Raw genomic sequence first — 17,127 nt, forward strand, 5'->3', positions numbered from 1 at the left:
AGCTCATGAATGGCAGAAGTAAATCCAATGGAATCTCTATGGTCTCATTTTGAGCCTCAGATTCCCATGGTTCCTCACTAGGGAACTCATTGGAGGTCAGTGCACGCCCATTGAGGCCTTCCTCAGTGGCGTCCACTTCCTCTCTTTCCTCTCCAGATTCGGCCATGGTTATGGCTTTGCACTCTCCTTTTGGATTTTCTTCTGTATTACTTGGGAGAGTACTAGGAGGGAGTTCAGTAACTTTCTTGCTCAGCTGTCCCACTTGTGCCTCCAAATTCCTAATGGAGGACCTTGTTTCAGCCATGAAACTTTGAGTGGTTTTGATTAGATCAAAGACCATGGTTGCTAAGTCAGAGGGGTTCTGCTTAGAATTCTCTGTCTGTTGCTGAGAAGATGATGGAAAAGGCTTGCCATTGCTAAACCTGTTTCTTCCACCATTATTGTTGAAACCTTGTTGAGGTCTCTCTTGATTCTTCCATGAGAAATTTGGGTGATTTCTCCATGAAGAATTATAGGTGTTTCCATAGGGTTCTCCTAGGTAATTCACCTCTTCCATTAAAGGGTTCTCAGGATCATAAGCTTCTTCTTCAGAGGAAGCATCCTTAGTACTGCTTGGTGCATTTTGCATTCCAGACAGACTTTGAGAAATCAAATTGACTTGTTGAGTCAATATCTTATTCTGAGCCAAAATGGCATTCAGAGTATCAATCTCAAGAACTCCTTTCTTCTGACTTGTCCCATTGTTCACAGGATTTCTTTCAGAAGTGTACATGAATTGGTTATTTGCAACCATTTCAATGAGCTCTTGAGCCTCTGTAGGCGTCTTCTTCAAATGAAGAGATCCTCCAGCAGAGCTATCCAAAGACATCTTGGACAGTTCAGAGAGACCATCATAGAAAATACCTATGATGCTCCATTCAGAAAGCATGTCAGATGGACATTTTCTGATCAATTGTTTGTATCTTTCCCAAGCTTCATAGAGGGATTCTCCATCCTTCTGTCTGAAGGTTTGGACTTTCACTCTAAGCTTACTCAATTTTTGAGGTGGAAAGAACTTTGCCAAGAAGGCATTGACTAGCTTTTCCCATGAGTCTAGACTTTCTTTAGGTTGTGAGTCCAACCATGTCCTAGCTCTGTCTCTTACAGCAAAAGGGAATAGCATAAGTCTGTAGACCTTAGGGTCTACCCCATTAGTCTTGACAGTGTCACAGATTTGCAAGAATTCAGCTAAGAACTGATGAGGATCTTCCAATGGAAGTCCATGGAACTTGCAATTCTGTTGCATTAGAGAAACTAATTGAGGCTTAAGCTCAAAGTTGTTTGCTCCAATGGCAGGGATAGAGATGCTTCTCCCATAGAAGTCGGGAGTAGGTGCAGTAAAGTCACCCAGCACCTTCCTTGCATTGTTGGCATTGTTGTTGTTTTCGGCTGCCATGTGTTCTTCTTCTTTGAAGAATTCGGTCAGGTCCTCTACAGAGAATTGTGCTTTAGCTTCTCTTAGTTTTCGCTTCAAGGTCCTTTCAGGTTCAGGGTCAGCTTCAACAAGAATGCCTTTGTCTTTGTTCCTGCTCATATGAAAGAGAAGAAAACAAGAAAATATGGAATCCTCTATGTCACAGTATAGAGATTCTTTGAGGTGTCAAAGGAAAAGAAAAGTAGAAGACAGAAGTAGAAAATTCGAACTTATCAAAGAAGATGGAGTTCGAATTTTGCATTAAGGAATAGAGTTAGTTCATAAATAGAAGGATGTGAGAAGAAGGGAAGTAATTTTCCAAAATCAAGTGAAAGATTTTAAAAAACATTTTGAAAAACACTAATTAATTTTCGAAAAAAGTGAGAAAGAAGTAAAGTGATTTTTGAAAAAGATTTTGAAATTAGAAATTAAAAAGATTTGATTGAAAACTATTTTGAAAAAGATGTGGTTGAGAAGATATGATTGGTTTTTAAAAGATGTGATTAAAAAGATATGATTAAAAAGTTATGATTTGAAAACAATTTTTAAAAAAAAGATTTGATTTTAAAAATTAATGACTTGCCTAACAAGAAAAGATATGATTCAAACATTAAACCTTTCTTAACAGAAAAGGTAACAACCTTGAGATGTTCAATCAAATCATTAATTGTTAGTAAGTATCTTTAAAAAAGGAAAGAAATTGATTTTGAAAACATTTGATTGAAAAGATATGATTTGAAAAAGATTTGATTTTGAAAAACTTTGAAAACTTGAAAAAAAATTGATTTGAAAAACAAAATCTTCCCTCTTGTGCCATCCTGGCGTTAAACGCCCAGAATGGTATCCATTCTGGCATTTAACGCCCAAAATGATACCTTTTTGGGCGTTAAACGCCCAACCAGGTACCCTGGCTGGCGTTTAAACGCCAGTCTGTCCTTCTTCACTGGGCGTTTTGAACGCCCAGCTTTTCTGTGTAATTCCTCTGCTGCATGTTCTGAATCTTCATTCCCCTGTACTATTGACTTGAAAATAGAACCAAGATCAAATAAACAAGGCATGCAAGACACCAAACTTAAGATTAGACACTAGACTTAAACAAGAAACATAAAGTATTTTTGGTTTTTATGATTTTTTAAAATTTTTTGTGCTTTTTTCGAAAATTATGTGAAAACAGAAAATAAAGGTTTCAGAATTCTCAATTTGAATTTCCAGGAATCATTGCAATGCTAGTCTAAGACTCCGGTCCAGGAATTAGACATGGCTTCACAGCCAGCCAAGCTTTCAAAGAAAGCTTCGGTCCAAAACACTAGACATGGCCAATGGCCAGCCAAGCCTTAGCAGATCATTACTCCAATAGCAAGATTGATAGAGATCAACAAGCTATTGTGATGATCAGTTGAAACCTCGGTCCAATAAGATTAGACATGGCTTCACAGCCAGCCAGATTTCAGTAGATCACCATAAAACACTAGAATTCATTCTTAAGAACTCTGAAGAAAAATACCTAATCTAAGCAACAAGATGAACCGTCAGTTGTCCATACTCAAGAACAATCCCCGGCAACGGCGCCAAAAACTTGGTGCACGAAATTGTGATCACTACTTTTACACAAACAATCCCCGGTAATGGCTCCAAAGACTTGGTGCTCAATACCATGGCATAAACACAACTTCACACAACTAACCAGCAAGTGCACTGGGTCGTCCAAGTAATAAACCTTACGCGAGTAAGGGTCGATCCCACGGAGATTGTTGGTATGAAGCAAGCTATGGTCACCTTGTAAATCTCAGTCAGGCAGACTCAAATGGGTATAGATGATGAATAAAGCATAAAGATAAAGATAGAGATACTTATCTATATCATTGGTGAGAGCTTCATATAAGTGTATGAAGATGCCTTCCCTTCCGTCTCTCTGCTTTCCTACTGTCTTCATCCAATCCTTCTTACTCCTTTCCATGGCAAGCTCATGTAGGGTTTCACCGTTGTCAGTGGCTACCTCCCATCCTCTCAGTGAAAACGTTGCCTATGCTCTGTCACAGCATGGGTAATCAGCTGTCGGTTCTCGGTCAGGCCGAAATAAAATCCATCGATTCTTTTGCGTCTGTCACTAACGCCCCGCCTGCTAGGAGTTTCAAGCACGTCACAGTCATTCAATCATTGAATCCTACTCAAAATACCACAGACAAGGTTAGACCATCCGGATTCTCTTGAATGCTGCCATCAGTTCTCGCCTATACCACGAAGACTCTGATCTCACGGAATGGCTGGCTCGTTTGTCAGGCGAGCACTCGGTTGTCAGGCGATCAACCATGCATCGTGTATCAGGAATCCAAGAGATATTCACTAAGCCTCGTATGCTTGTAGAACAAGAGTGGTTGTCAGTCACTTTGTTCATAAGTGAGAATGATGATGAGTGTCACGGATCATCACATTCATCAAGTTGAAGAACAGGTGATATCTTGGAACAAGAACAAGCGGAATTGAATAGAAGAACAATAGTAATTGCATTAATACTCGAGGTACAGCAGAGCTCCACACCTTAATCTATGGTGTGTAGAAACTCCACCGTTGAAAATACATAAGAACGAGGTCTAGGCATGGCCGTGAGGCCAGCCTCCCAATGACCTAAGATTCAAAGATCTCCAGATGTCTAATACAATAGTAAAAGGTCCTACTTATAGAAAACTAGTAGCCTAAGGTGTACAAAGATGAGTAAATGACATAAAAATCCACTTCCGGGCCCACTTGGTGTGTGCTTGGGCTGAGCAATGAAGCATTTTCGTGTAGAGACTCTCCTTGGAGTTAAACGCCAGCTTTTATGCCAGTTTGGGCGTTTAACTCCCATTTAGGTGCCAGTTCCGGCGTTTAACGCTGGAATTCCTGAGGGTGACTTTGAACGCCGGTTTGGGCCATCAAATCTTGGGCAAAGTATGGACTATCATATATTGCTGGAAAGCCCAGGTTGTCTACTTTCCAACGCCGTTGAGAGCGCGCCAATTGGGCTTCTGTAGCTCCAGAAAATCCACTTCGAGTGCAGGGAGGTCAGAATCCAACAGCATCTGCAGTCCTTTTGAGTCTCTGGATCAGATTTTTGCTCAGATCCCTCAATTTCAGCCAGAAAATACCTGAAATCACAGAAAAACACACAAACTCATAGTAAAGTCCAGAAAAGTGAATTTTAACTAAAAACTAATAAAAATATAATAAAAACTAACTAGATCATACTAAAAACATACTAAAAACAATGCCAAAAAGCGTACAAATTATCCGCTCATCAATCACCTTCTCCCAAGAATGCATATTTTAGGGAAGGTGGTAATGGTTTGAGCTCAGGTTTAGGAGGTTTCTCCTCTTCCTGAGGGATTTTCAGAGGTTCTACTATTTTCTCTGACTCCTCCAGATCAGGCTGGACGTCTTTAAAGATGTCCTCTAGCTCTGATTCGGGACTCTCAGCCATATTGACCTCTCTTACCAGAGAGTCAATAATATCAACACTCATGCAGTCATTTGGGGTGTCTGGATGTTGCATGGCTTTGACAACATTCAATTTGAACTCCTCCTCATTGACTCTCAAGGTCACTTCTCCTTTTTGGACGTCAATGAGGGTTCGGCCAGTTGCTAGGAAAGGTCTTCCTAGAATGAGAGTTGCACTCTTGTGCTCCTCCATTTCCAGCACCACAAAGTCAGTAGGAAAGGCAAATGGCCCAACCTTGACAATCATGTCCTCAATCACGCCTGATGGGTATTTAATGGAGCCATCAGCAAGTTGAAGACATATCCTGGTTGGTTTGATTTCTTCAGTTAAACCAAGCTTTCTGATAGTAGATGCAGGTATTAGGTTGATACTTGCCCCAAGATCACATAAAGCTTGCTTGGTGCAAGTGCCCTCTAATGTGCATGGTATCATAAAGCTCCCAGGATCTTTAAGCTTCTCAGGCAAGCTTTTCAGAATGACTGCACTGCATTCTTCAGTGAGGTAAACTTTTTCAGTTTCCCTCCAATCCTTCTTATGACTTAAGATCTCTTTCATGAACTTAGCATAAGAGGGTATTTGCTCAAGTGCTTCTGCAAACGGAATCTTTATTTCAAGAGTCCTGAGATAGTCTGCAAAGCGGGCAAATTGCTTATCTTGTTCCGCTTGGCAGAGTTTTTGAGGATAAGGCATTTTGGCTTTGTATTCCTCAACCTTAGTTGCTGTAGGTTTATTACCTACAGAAGTGGGTTGGGGAGCCTTCTTAGAAGGGTTGTTATCAGCACTTGTATGTGACTGATTCCCTACTGGCATTTGAATGCCAGTGGTAGGAACTGGAGTGGCGTTAGACGCCACTTCCTTGTTTGTCACTGGCGTTTGAACGCCAGAACCATGCTCCCTTTGGGCGTTCAACGCCGGATTCATGCTTGTTTCTGGCGTTGAACGCCAGGAATGAGCATGGTCTGGGCGTTCAGCGCCAGTTTTATTCCTCTCTGGGCTCTGATTGTCTTCAGAGGGATTTTGAGTCTCTACCTGTTCATTTCTTGGTTTCCTGCTGCTTTGAAGTGAGGTATTTAATGTTTTCCCACTTCTTAATTGAACTGCTTGGCATTCTTCTGTTATTTGTTTTGACAGTTGCTTTTCTGTCTGCTTTAATTGTACTTCCATGTTCCTGTTAGCCATTCTTGTTTCTTGTAATATTTCCTTGAATTCGGCTAGCTGCTAAGTTAGAAAGTCTAATTGCTGATTGAATTCATTAGCCTGATCCACTGGACTGAGTTCTGCAGTTACTGTTTTAACTTCTTCTTTCATGGAAGATTCACTGCTTATGTACAGATGTTGATTTCTAGCAACTGTATCAATAAGCTCTTGAGCTTCTTCAATTGTCTTTCTCATATGTATAGATCCACCAGCTAAGTGGTCTAGAGAAATCTGAGCTTTTTCTGTAAGCCCATAGTAGAAGATGTCTAATTGCACCCATTCTGAAAATATTTCAGAGGGGCATTTTCTTAGCATCTCTCTGTATCTTTCCCAGGCATCATAAAGAGATTCATTATCTCCTTGTTTGAAGCCTTGGATGCTTAGCCTTAGCTGTGTCATCCGTTTTGGAGGGAAATAGTGATTCAGGAATTTTTCTGACAGTTGCTTCCATGTTTTTATGCTGTTCTTAGGCTGGTTATTTAACCACCTCTTAGCTTGATCTCTTACAGCAAATGGAAACAGTAATAATCTGTAGACATCCTGATCCACTTCCTTATCATGTACTGTGTCAGTAATTTGCAAAAATTGTGCCAGAAACTCTGTAGGTTCTTCATGTGGAAGACCAGAATACTGACAATTTTGCTGCACCATGATAATGAGCTGAGGATTCAACTCAAAGCTACTAGCTCCAATGGAGGGTATACAAATACTACTCCCATATGAAGCAGTAGTGGGGTTAGCATATGACCCCAGAGTCCTCTTGGACTGTTCATTCCCACTTAATTCCATGTTGGAATAAAGAAATGGTATATATGTTGATATTATTTATTTTATAAAAATTAATTTTTTATAAAATAAAATAAAACGAAATAAATAAAAGAAAGTGGAAATATTTGAAATTGAAAATTGAATTTTTATATAAAATTTTCGAAAAATGTAGTTCAAAATTAGTTAGAAAATAAAATTTTTTTTGAATTTTGAATTTTATGATGAAAGAGAAAAACACACAAAAGACACAAGACTTAAAATTTTTAGATCCAATGCTCCTTATTTTTCGAAAATTTTTGGAGGGAAAACACCAAAGAACACCAAACTTAAAAATTTTAAGATCAAGACACAAGAAAAACTCAAGAACACCTTGAAGATTCACAAGAACACCAAGAACAAAAGGAAGAACACCAAACTTAAGATTTTTAGAAAACTTTAATAAAATTTTCGAAAATTATAAAAGATTAACAAGAAAACACCAAACTTAAAGTTTGGCACAAGATTAAATCAAGAAAAATTATTTTTGAAAAAGGTTCCAAAGCGTATACCCAATTATCAAGAATATAAACCAATACTCTAGCCAATTGGGAATAAATGTAACACTTGTTCTAGATATTCCAATTAATGCTTTAAAAAGAACACAAGTGAAACAAGAAAAGACACAAAGCAAGAAAAACTCAAGATTAAACAAGAAAAATAAGCAAGAACAACTTGAAGATCAATGAAGAACAAAGAACACAAGTCGAAATTTTTAAATAAAAATATGAGATATGCAATTGACACCAAACTTAGAACAAGACACTAAACTCACGAAAATTAGCAATTAATTAAAAGAAAAATAATAAATTTTGAAAAGAAATTTTTGAAAAGAAACTATCCTATCAAGATTTAATGACTCTATAACAATAAAAATAAAAATAAAAATAAAAATAAATTATTCCTAATCTAAGAAATAAAATAAGCCTTCAATTGTCCAAACTCAATAATCCCCGGCAACGGCGCCAAAAACTTGGTGCACGAATTTGTGATTCGCACAACTAACCAGCAAGTGCACTGGGTCGTCCAAGTAATACCTTACGTGAGTAAGGGTCGATCCCACGGAGATTATTGGCTTGAAGCAATCAATGTTTATTTTATTAATCTTAGTTAGGAGGTCAAAAGGATAAAAAGTGAAATTACTAGATTTGATTATAAAAATAAAAGAGAATAACAGTGTTACTTGTTGTGCAGTAATAGGGAATATGTTGGAGTTTTGGAGATGCTTTGTCCTTTGACTTCAACTTTTCCTTGAAATCCTTCAATACACGCAAGGCTCCTTCCATGGCAAGCTCTATGTAGGGTGTCACCGTTGTCAATGGCTACTTCCCATCCTCTCAGTGAAAACGTTCCTATGCTCTGTCACAGCACGGCTAATCATCTGTCGGTTCTCAATCAGGTTGGAATAGAATCCATTGATTCTTTTGCGTCTGTCACTAACGCCCAGCCCTCAGGAGTTTGAAGCGCGTCACAGTCATTCAATCCCGGAATCCTACTCGGAATACCACAGACAAGGTTTAGACTTTCCGGATTCTCATGAGTGCTGCCATCAATCCGGCTTATACCACGAAGATTCTGATTAAGGAATCTAAGAGATATTCATTCAATCTGATGTAGAACGGAGGTGGTTGTCAGGCACACGTTCATGGATTGAGGAAGGTGATGAGTGTCACGGATCATCACCTTCTTCATAATTAAGCGCGAATAAACATCTTAGATAAGAACAAGCGTGTTTGAATGAAAAACAAAGGAATTGTATTAAATCATCGAGACGCTGCAGAGCTCCTCACCCCCAACAATGGAGTTTAGAGACTCATGCCATCAAAAGTATGTAATTCAGATTTGAAAAGTGTCATGAGGTACAAGATAAGTCTCTAAAAGTTGTTTAAATAGTAAACTAGTAACCTAGGTTTACAGAAAATGAGTAAACAAAGATAATTGGTGCAGAAATCCACTTCTGGGGCCCACTTGGTGTGTGCTGGGGCTGAGACTAAAGCTATCCACGAGTAGAGGCCTTTCTTGGCGTTAAACTCCAGGTTATGACGTGTTTTGGCCGTTCAACTCCGGATCATGACGTTTTTCTGGCGTTTAACTCCAGACAGCAGCATGAACTTGGCGTTCAACGCCAAGTTACGTCGTCTATCTTCGCGCAAAGTATGGACTATTATATATTGCTGGAAAGCCCTGGATGTCTACTTTCCAACGCCGTTGAGAGCGCGTCAATTGGACTCCTGTAGCTCCAGAAAATCCATTTCGAGTGCAGGGAGGTCAGGATCCAACAGCATCAGCAGTCCTTTTTCAGCCTAAGTCAAATTTTTGCTCAGCTTCCTCAATTTCAGCCAGAAAATACCTGAAATCACAGAAAAATACACACACTCATAGTAAAGTCCAGAAATATGATTTTTGCCTAAAAACTAATAATATTTAACTAAAAACTAATTAAAACATGCTAAAATCTACATGAAATTACCCCCAAAAAGCGTATAAAATATCTGCTCATCAATAATCTACTGCCACCAGAATGTAAGTGTTTGAGTATGATAGTGGGAAAGGCCCCATGAAGTCAATACCCCATACATCAAACAACTCAATCTCTAAGATCCCTTGCTGAGGCATGGAATAACCATGAGGAAGATTACCAGCTCTCTGGCAACTGTCACAGTTACATACAAACTCTCGGGAGTCTCTATAGAGGGTAGGCCAGTAGAAGCCACATTGGAGAACTTTTGTGGCTGTTCGCTCACCTCCGAAATGTCCTCCATATTGTGATCCATGGCAATGCCAAAAGATCTTCTGTGCTTCTTCTCTAGGCACGCATCTGCAAATCATTTCAACACATCTCTTAAAGAGATATAGTTCATCCCACAGGTAGTACTTTGTATCAGAAATTAATTTTTTCGTTTGTTGTCTACTGTACTCTTTGGGTATGAATCTCACAGCCTTATAGTTTGCAATGTCTACAAACCATGGTATTTCCTGAATGGCAAAGAGTTGCTCATCCAGAAAGGTTTCAGAAATCTCAGTCAGCGGAAGAGACGCCCCTGTTACTAGTTTTATTCGGGACATGTGATCAGCTACTTGGTTCTCTGTCCCTTTTATGTCTCTTATTTCTATATCAAACTCTTGCAGAAGCAACACCCATCTTATGAGCCTGGGTTTTGAATCCTGCTTTGTGAGTAGATATTTGAGAGCAGCATGGTCAGTGTACACAATCACTTTTGATCCTACTAAATAGGATCTAAACTTTTCAATGGCATAAACCACTGCAAGTAGCTCTTTTTCTGTGGTTGTGTAATTCCTATGTACATCATTTAGAACACGGCTGGCATAGTAAATGACGTGCGGAAGCTTGTTATGCCTTTGTCCTAATACTGCACCAATAGCATGGTCACTGGCATCACACATTAATTCGAATGGTAATGTCCAGTTTGGTGCAGAAATGACAGGTGCTGTAACCAACTTAGCCTTCAGAGTCTCAAAGGTCTGCAAACACTCTGTGTCAAAGACAAATGGTGTATCAACAGTAAGCAGATTACTCAGAGGTTTTGTGATTTTTGAAAAATCTTTTATAAACCTCCTGTAGAATCCTGCATGTCCCAGAAAGCTTCTGATTGCCTTAACATTGGTGGGTGGTGGTAATTTTTCAATTACCTCTACCTTAGCTTGATCCACCTCTATTTCTTTGTTCGAAATTTTATGCCCAAGGACAATTCCTTCAGTCACCATAAAGTGACATTTTTCCCAGTTTAAAACCAGGTTAGTCTCTTGGTACCTTTTCAGAACAAGTGCTAGATGATTGAGACAGGAGCTGAATGAGTCTCCAAATACTGAGAAGTCATCCATGAAGACTTCCAGAAATTTTTCCACTATATCAGAGAAAATAGAGAGCATGCATCTCTGAAAGGTTGCAGGTGCATTGCACAAACCAAATGACATCTTTCTGTAGGCAAATACTCCAGATGGACATGTGAATACTGTTTTCTCTTGATCCTGAAGATCTACTGCAATTTGGTTATAACCTGAATAGCCATCTAAAAAGCAGTAATAGTCATGACCTACTAGTCTTTCTAGCATCTAGTCTATGAATGGTAAAGAAAAATGAGCCTTTCTGGTGGCTGTATTGAGCCTTCTGTAGTCAATACACATACGCCACCCTGTAATTGTTCTTGTAGGAACCAGTTCGTTCTTTTCATTATGAACCACTGTCATGCCTCCCTTTTTGGGTACAACTTGGACAGGGCTCACCCAGGGGCTATCAGAAATAGGATAAATAATCCCAGCCTCTAGTAATTTAGTGACCTCTTTTTGCACCACCTCCTTCATGGCTGGATTCAGCCGCCTTTGTGGTTGGACCACTGGCTTAGCATCATTCTCCAATAGGATCTTGTGCATGCATCTGGCTGGGCTAATTCCCTTAAGGTCACTTATAGACCACCCAAGAGCTATCTTGTGTGTCCTTAGCACCTGAAGTAGTGCTTTCTCTTCCTGTGACTCTAAGGCAGAGCTTATGATCACAGGAAAAGTGCCATCCTCTCCCAAAAATACATATTTTAGGGATGGTGGTAGTGGTTTGAGCTCGGGTTTAGGGGGCTTATCCTCTTCCTGAGGAGTTTTCATAGGCTTTTTTGTTTCCTCTGGTTCCTCCAGATCAGGCTAAACAACTTTAAAGATGTTCTCTAGCTCTGATTCGAGACTCTCAGCCATATTAATCTCCTCTACCAGGGAGTCAATAATATCGAGACTCATGCAGTCTTTTGAGGTGTCTGGATGCTACATAGCTTTGACAGCATTCAACTTAAACTCATCCTCATTGACTCTCAGGGTTACCTCCCCTTTTTGGACATCAATGAGGGTTCGTCTAGTTGCTAGGAAAGGTCTTCCTAGAATGAGAATTGCACTCTTGTGCTCCTCCATTTCCAGCACTACAAAGTCAGTGGGAAAGGCGAATGGCCCAACTTTGAAAATCATATCCTCAATTACACCTGATGGAAATTTAATGGATCCATCAGCAAGTTGGAGGCATATTCGGGTTGGTCTGACTTCTTCAATCAAACCAAGCTTTCTAATAGTGAATACAGGTATTAGGTTGATACTTGCCCCAAGATCGCATAAAGCTATCTTGGTACAAGCGCCCTCTAATGTGCATGGTATCATAAAGCTTCCAGGATCCTTAAGCTTCTCTGGTAAACTTTTTAGAATGACTGTACTGCATTCTTCAGTGAGGAAAACTTTTTCAGTTTCTCTCCAATCCTTCTTATGACTTAAGATCTCTTTCATGAACTTAGCATAAGAGGGTATTTGCTCAAGTGCCTCTGCAAACGAAATCTTTATTTCAAGAGTCCTGAGATAGTCTGCAAAGCGGGTAAATTATTTATCCTGTTTCGCTTGGCGGAGTTTTTGAGGATAAGGTATTTTGGCTTTATATTCTTCAACCTTAGCTGCTGCAGGTTTATTTTCTACAGAAGTGGTTGGAGAAGCCTGCTTGAGGGAGTTATTATCAGCACTTGCAGGTGTCTAATTCCTCATTAGCGTTTGAACGCCAGGATTTGGGGATGGATGGGCGTTTAACGCCAGATTTCCACCCTTTTCTGGTGTTTGAACGCCAGAACTGGATATGGACTGGGCATTTAACGCCAATTTTTCACCCTTTTCTGGCGTTTGAACGCCAGAAGTGGGTATCCACTGGGCGTTTAACGCCAATTTTTCACCCTTTTCTAGCGTTTGGACGCCAGAATTATTCCTCTTTGGGCTCTTACTGTCCTCAGAGGGATTTTGGGAAGTGGTTTGCTCATCCTCTGTCAGTTGTACCTTCCTTGACTTTTTGTTGCCTTGAGTTGAGACATTTAATGTCTTTCCACTCCTTAATTGAACAGCTTGGCATTCTTCTGTTGTTTGTCTGGATAACTGCTATTTTTTCATATTTTGGTTAGCATCCTTGGTTTCTTGTAGCATTTCCTTAAATTTTGATAGCTGTTCTGTTAGATAACATAATTGCTGATTGAGTTCAGCAACTTATTCTGGAGGACTAAGTTCAGTGGATACTGCCTCATCCTCTTCTTTCATGGAGGACTCACTACTTAAGTACAGATGCTGATTTCTAGTAACTGTATCAATGAGCTCTTAAGCCTCATCAATTGTCTTTCTCATGTGTATAGATCCACCATCTGAGTGGTCTAAAGATATCTGGGACTTATCTGTAAGCCTGTAGTAGAAGATGTCTAACTGCACCCATTCTGAAAACATTTCAAAGAGGCATTTCCTTAGCATCTCTTTGTACCTCTCCCAGGCATCATAAAGAGATTCATTATCCTCTTGTTTAAAGCCTTAGATGTCTAGCCTTAGCTGTGTCATCCTTTTTGAAGGAAAATATTGATTCAGAAATTTGTCTAATAGCTGTTTCCACGTCCTTATGCTTGCTGTGGGTTGGTTGTTTAACCACCTCTTAGCTTGACCTTTCACAGCAAATAGAAACAGTAATAGTCTGTAGACATCCTGATCTACTTCTTTATCACGTACTGTGTCAGCAATTTGTAAGAACTGTGTCAGAAACTCAGTAGGTTCTTCCTGTGGAAGACTGGAATACTAGTAATTTTGCTGCACCATGATAATGAGCTGAGGGTTTAGCTCAAAGTTGCTAGCTTTAATGGGGGTATACAGATACTATCCTCATATGAAACAGCAATGGGATTAGCATATGACCCCAGAGTCCTTCTAGACTGTTCATTTCCACTTAGGGCAATGATGGAGAAAGGGAGATGATGTTGACCAAAAATAAAAATAAAACTAAATAGAATAATTGAAAAATTAAAAAGAAGTTTCGAAAATTAGAAAAGTAAAATAAATAAAAGAAAATTTGAAAACTAAAATAATTAATTAATTAAAAAGATTTTGAAAAAATTTATAAAAGATTTTCAAAAAGAAAAAAAAAAGAAAAATATAAAAAGAAATTTGAAAAAGAAATTGTTTTGGAAAAGATTTAAAAAGATAGAATTTTTTTATTTTTTGAATTTAATGAGGAAAGAGAAAAATAATAAAGTGACACCATACTTAAAATTTTTAAATTAAAACAAAGATGAACACCAAGAACACTTTGAATGTCAAGATGAACACCAAGAACAAATTTTGAAAATTTTTACAAAAAATAAAAACACAAAGGACAGCAAACTTAAAAATTTTTATACCCTAGACACTAATAATTTGAAAATGTATAAGATAAAAAGCAACAAAAGACACCAAACTTAGAACATGAAACTAAACTCAAAGAAAAAAATAAAAATTTGATAAAGAAAAATAAGATTTTTGAAAAATTTTTGAGAAGAAAATAAAATACTCAAATTTAGTGACTATAAACTAGAAAGAAAATATTTTTTCCTAATCTAAACAACAAGATAAACCGTCAGTTGTCCAAACTCAAACAATCCCCGGCAACGGCGCAAAAACTTGGTGCACGAAATTACAATCATACTTTTGCAATTCTGCACAACTAACCAGCAAGTGCACTGGGTCGTCCAAGTAATACCTTACGTGAGTAAGCGTTGATCCCACAGAGATTGTCGGCTTGAAGCAAGCTATGGTTATCTTGTAACTCTTAGTCAGGATATCAATAATTATTCTTAGTTTTAATTGCAGAAAGTAAAAGAACATGAAATAATGAGTACTTGTTATGCAGTAATGGAGATCAGATTGGGGTTTTAGAGATGCTCTGTCTTCTAAATTTTTGCTTTCCTACTATCTTCTTCTTTACGCACGCAAGGCTCCTTCCATAGCAAGCTGTATGCTGGTGGATCACCGTAGTCAATGGCTACTCACCGTCCTCTCAGTGAAAATGGTCCATGTACATGGCTAATCATCTATCGGTTCTCATTTGTGTTGGAATAGAATCCGTTGACACTTTTTGCACACTGTCATTGTGCCCAACATTTATGAGTTTGAAGCTCATCACAGTCATCCCTTCCCAGATCTTACTCGGAATACCACAGACAAGGTTTAGACTTTCCAGATCTTAGGAATCCTGCCAATTGATTCTAGCTTATACCATGAAGACTCTGATCTCACGAATTTGAATACTCTGTTGTCAGGAAAGGCAATCAAACTCATAAACAGGAGCCCAAGAGATACCCACTCAATCTAAGGTAGAATGGAATTGGTTGTCAAGCACGCGTTCATAGGTTAAGAATGGTGATGAGTGTCACGGATCATCATATTCATCATGTTGAAATGCGAATGAATATCTTAGAATAGAAACAAGCGTGATTGAATGAAAAAACAGTAGTAATTGCATTAATCCATTGAGACACAGCAGAGCTCCTCACCCCTAATCATGGAGTTTGGAGACTCATGCCGTAGAAGTTACAAAATTCAGATGTAAAATGTCATAAGGTACAAAAAAAGTCTCTAAGAGTAGTTTTTATACTAAACTAGTAACCTAGGTTTACAAAAATGGGTAAACTAAGATAGATAGTGCAGAAATCCACTTCTGGGGCCCACTTGGTGTGTGTTTGGGCTGAGCATTGAAGCTTTCACATGCATAGGCTATTCCTAGCGTTAAACGCCAACTTTGGTGCCAGTTTGGGCGTTTAACTCCAACTTTTATGCTAGTTCTGGCGTTTAACGCCAGAAAAGGGTAAAAAGCTGGCGTTTAAATGCCAGTTTGCGCTATCAAATCTCGGGCAAAGTATGGACTATTATATATTTCTGGAAAGCCCAAGATGTCTACTTTCCAACGCAATTAGGAGCGCGTCAATTAGACTTCTGTAGCTCATGAAAATTCATTCTGAGTGCAGGGAGGTCAGAATCCAACAGCATCTGCAGTCTTTTCTCAGCCTCTGAATCAGATTTTTGCTCAGGTCCCTCAATTTCAGCCAGAAAATACCTGAAATCATAGAAAAATACACAAACTCATAGTAAAGTCGAGAAATGTGATTTTTGCATAAAAACTAATAAAAATATACTAAAAAGTGACTAAAGCTTACTAAAAACTACATGAAAATACCACCAAAAAGTGTATAAAATATCCGCTCATCACATAGCCTATGCATCAAAAACATTGGATGGAGCCCGATCCAATTACACTACCACCGAGAAAGAGCTATTGGCTATTGTTTTCGCTTTAGATAAATTCCGAGCTTATCTTTTTGGCTCCAAGGTGGTAGTGTACTCGGATCATGCGGCGTTAAAATATTTGTTGGCTAAAAAAGAATCTAAACCAAGATTGATTAGATGGGTTTTATTATTACAAGAATTTGACTTGGAAATCAAAGATAGGAGTGGTTCGCAAAACCTAGTAACGGATCACTTGAGTTACCTTGAGCACACCAGAGGCGATTCCACTCCTATTAATGATTCTTTTCCCTTTCAGGGCTTGCAAGGAATCTCAGAAGTCATTCTTTGGTATGAACCAATAGCCAATTACTTGGTATCCCGCACCTTTCCTCCTAATCTCTCCAAGCATCAAAAGGATAAGCTAAAAAGCAAATCCAAATATTATGTATGGGATGACCCATACCTTTGGAGATGTGGAGCGAATCAAGTAATTCGGAGGTGCATTCCACAAACCAAATTCCAATCAATATTGGAAGCTTGCCACTTCTTCAAGGGAGGTGGACATTATGGACCTCAAAGGACCACAAGAAAGATCCTAGATTGTGGATTTTGGTGGCTAACCCTTTTCAAGGACTCTTCTCTCTTTTGTAAATATTGTTCTCAATGTCTTAAATTTGGTAATATCTCCAAGAAAGATGAAATACTCCAACAAACCATGTTATTTTGTGAGATCTTTGATGTGTGTGGTATTGACTTCATGGGGCCATTTTCAAATTCTAATGGTTTTCTCTACATTCTACTTGCCGTTGATTATGTGTCTAAATGGGTGGAAGCGATACCCACCCGGACGGACGATGCTAATGTAGTCCTTTATTTTGTGAGGAATAACATAATTTGTCGCTTTGGATCACCACGGGCAATCGTGAGTGGCCAAGGTTCACATTTTTCTAATAAAAGAATGGAAGGACTCATGAAGAAATATCGCATCATACATAAAGTATCCACGGCCTATCACCCACAAACGAACGGCTAAGCCGAGGTTTCCAACTGAGAGATCAAGCACGTATTGGAAAAGGTTGTGAAGCCCAATAGAAAAGATTGGAGTGCTAAGCTTACCGACGCACTATGGGCCTACCGAACGGCGTACAAGATGTCA

At 38.9% G+C, this 17,127-nt stretch overlaps 1 non-coding gene across 1 annotated transcript; it reads left to right on the forward strand.

The window, feature by feature from the left end:
• Nucleotides 1-926: 926 nt before the first annotated feature.
• Nucleotides 927-1,030, forward strand: LOC130983912 (small nucleolar RNA R71). The gene has a single exon (XR_009087880.1). It is a non-coding gene; the product is annotated as a small nucleolar RNA R71 (small nucleolar RNA).
• The last annotated feature ends 16,097 nt before the right edge of the window (nt 1,031-17,127 follow it).

Source organism: Arachis stenosperma, chromosome 5, assembly GCF_014773155.1.
Source record: "Arachis stenosperma cultivar V10309 chromosome 5, arast.V10309.gnm1.PFL2, whole genome shotgun sequence".
Classification (NCBI taxonomy): Eukaryota; Viridiplantae; Streptophyta; class Magnoliopsida; order Fabales; family Fabaceae; genus Arachis; species Arachis stenosperma.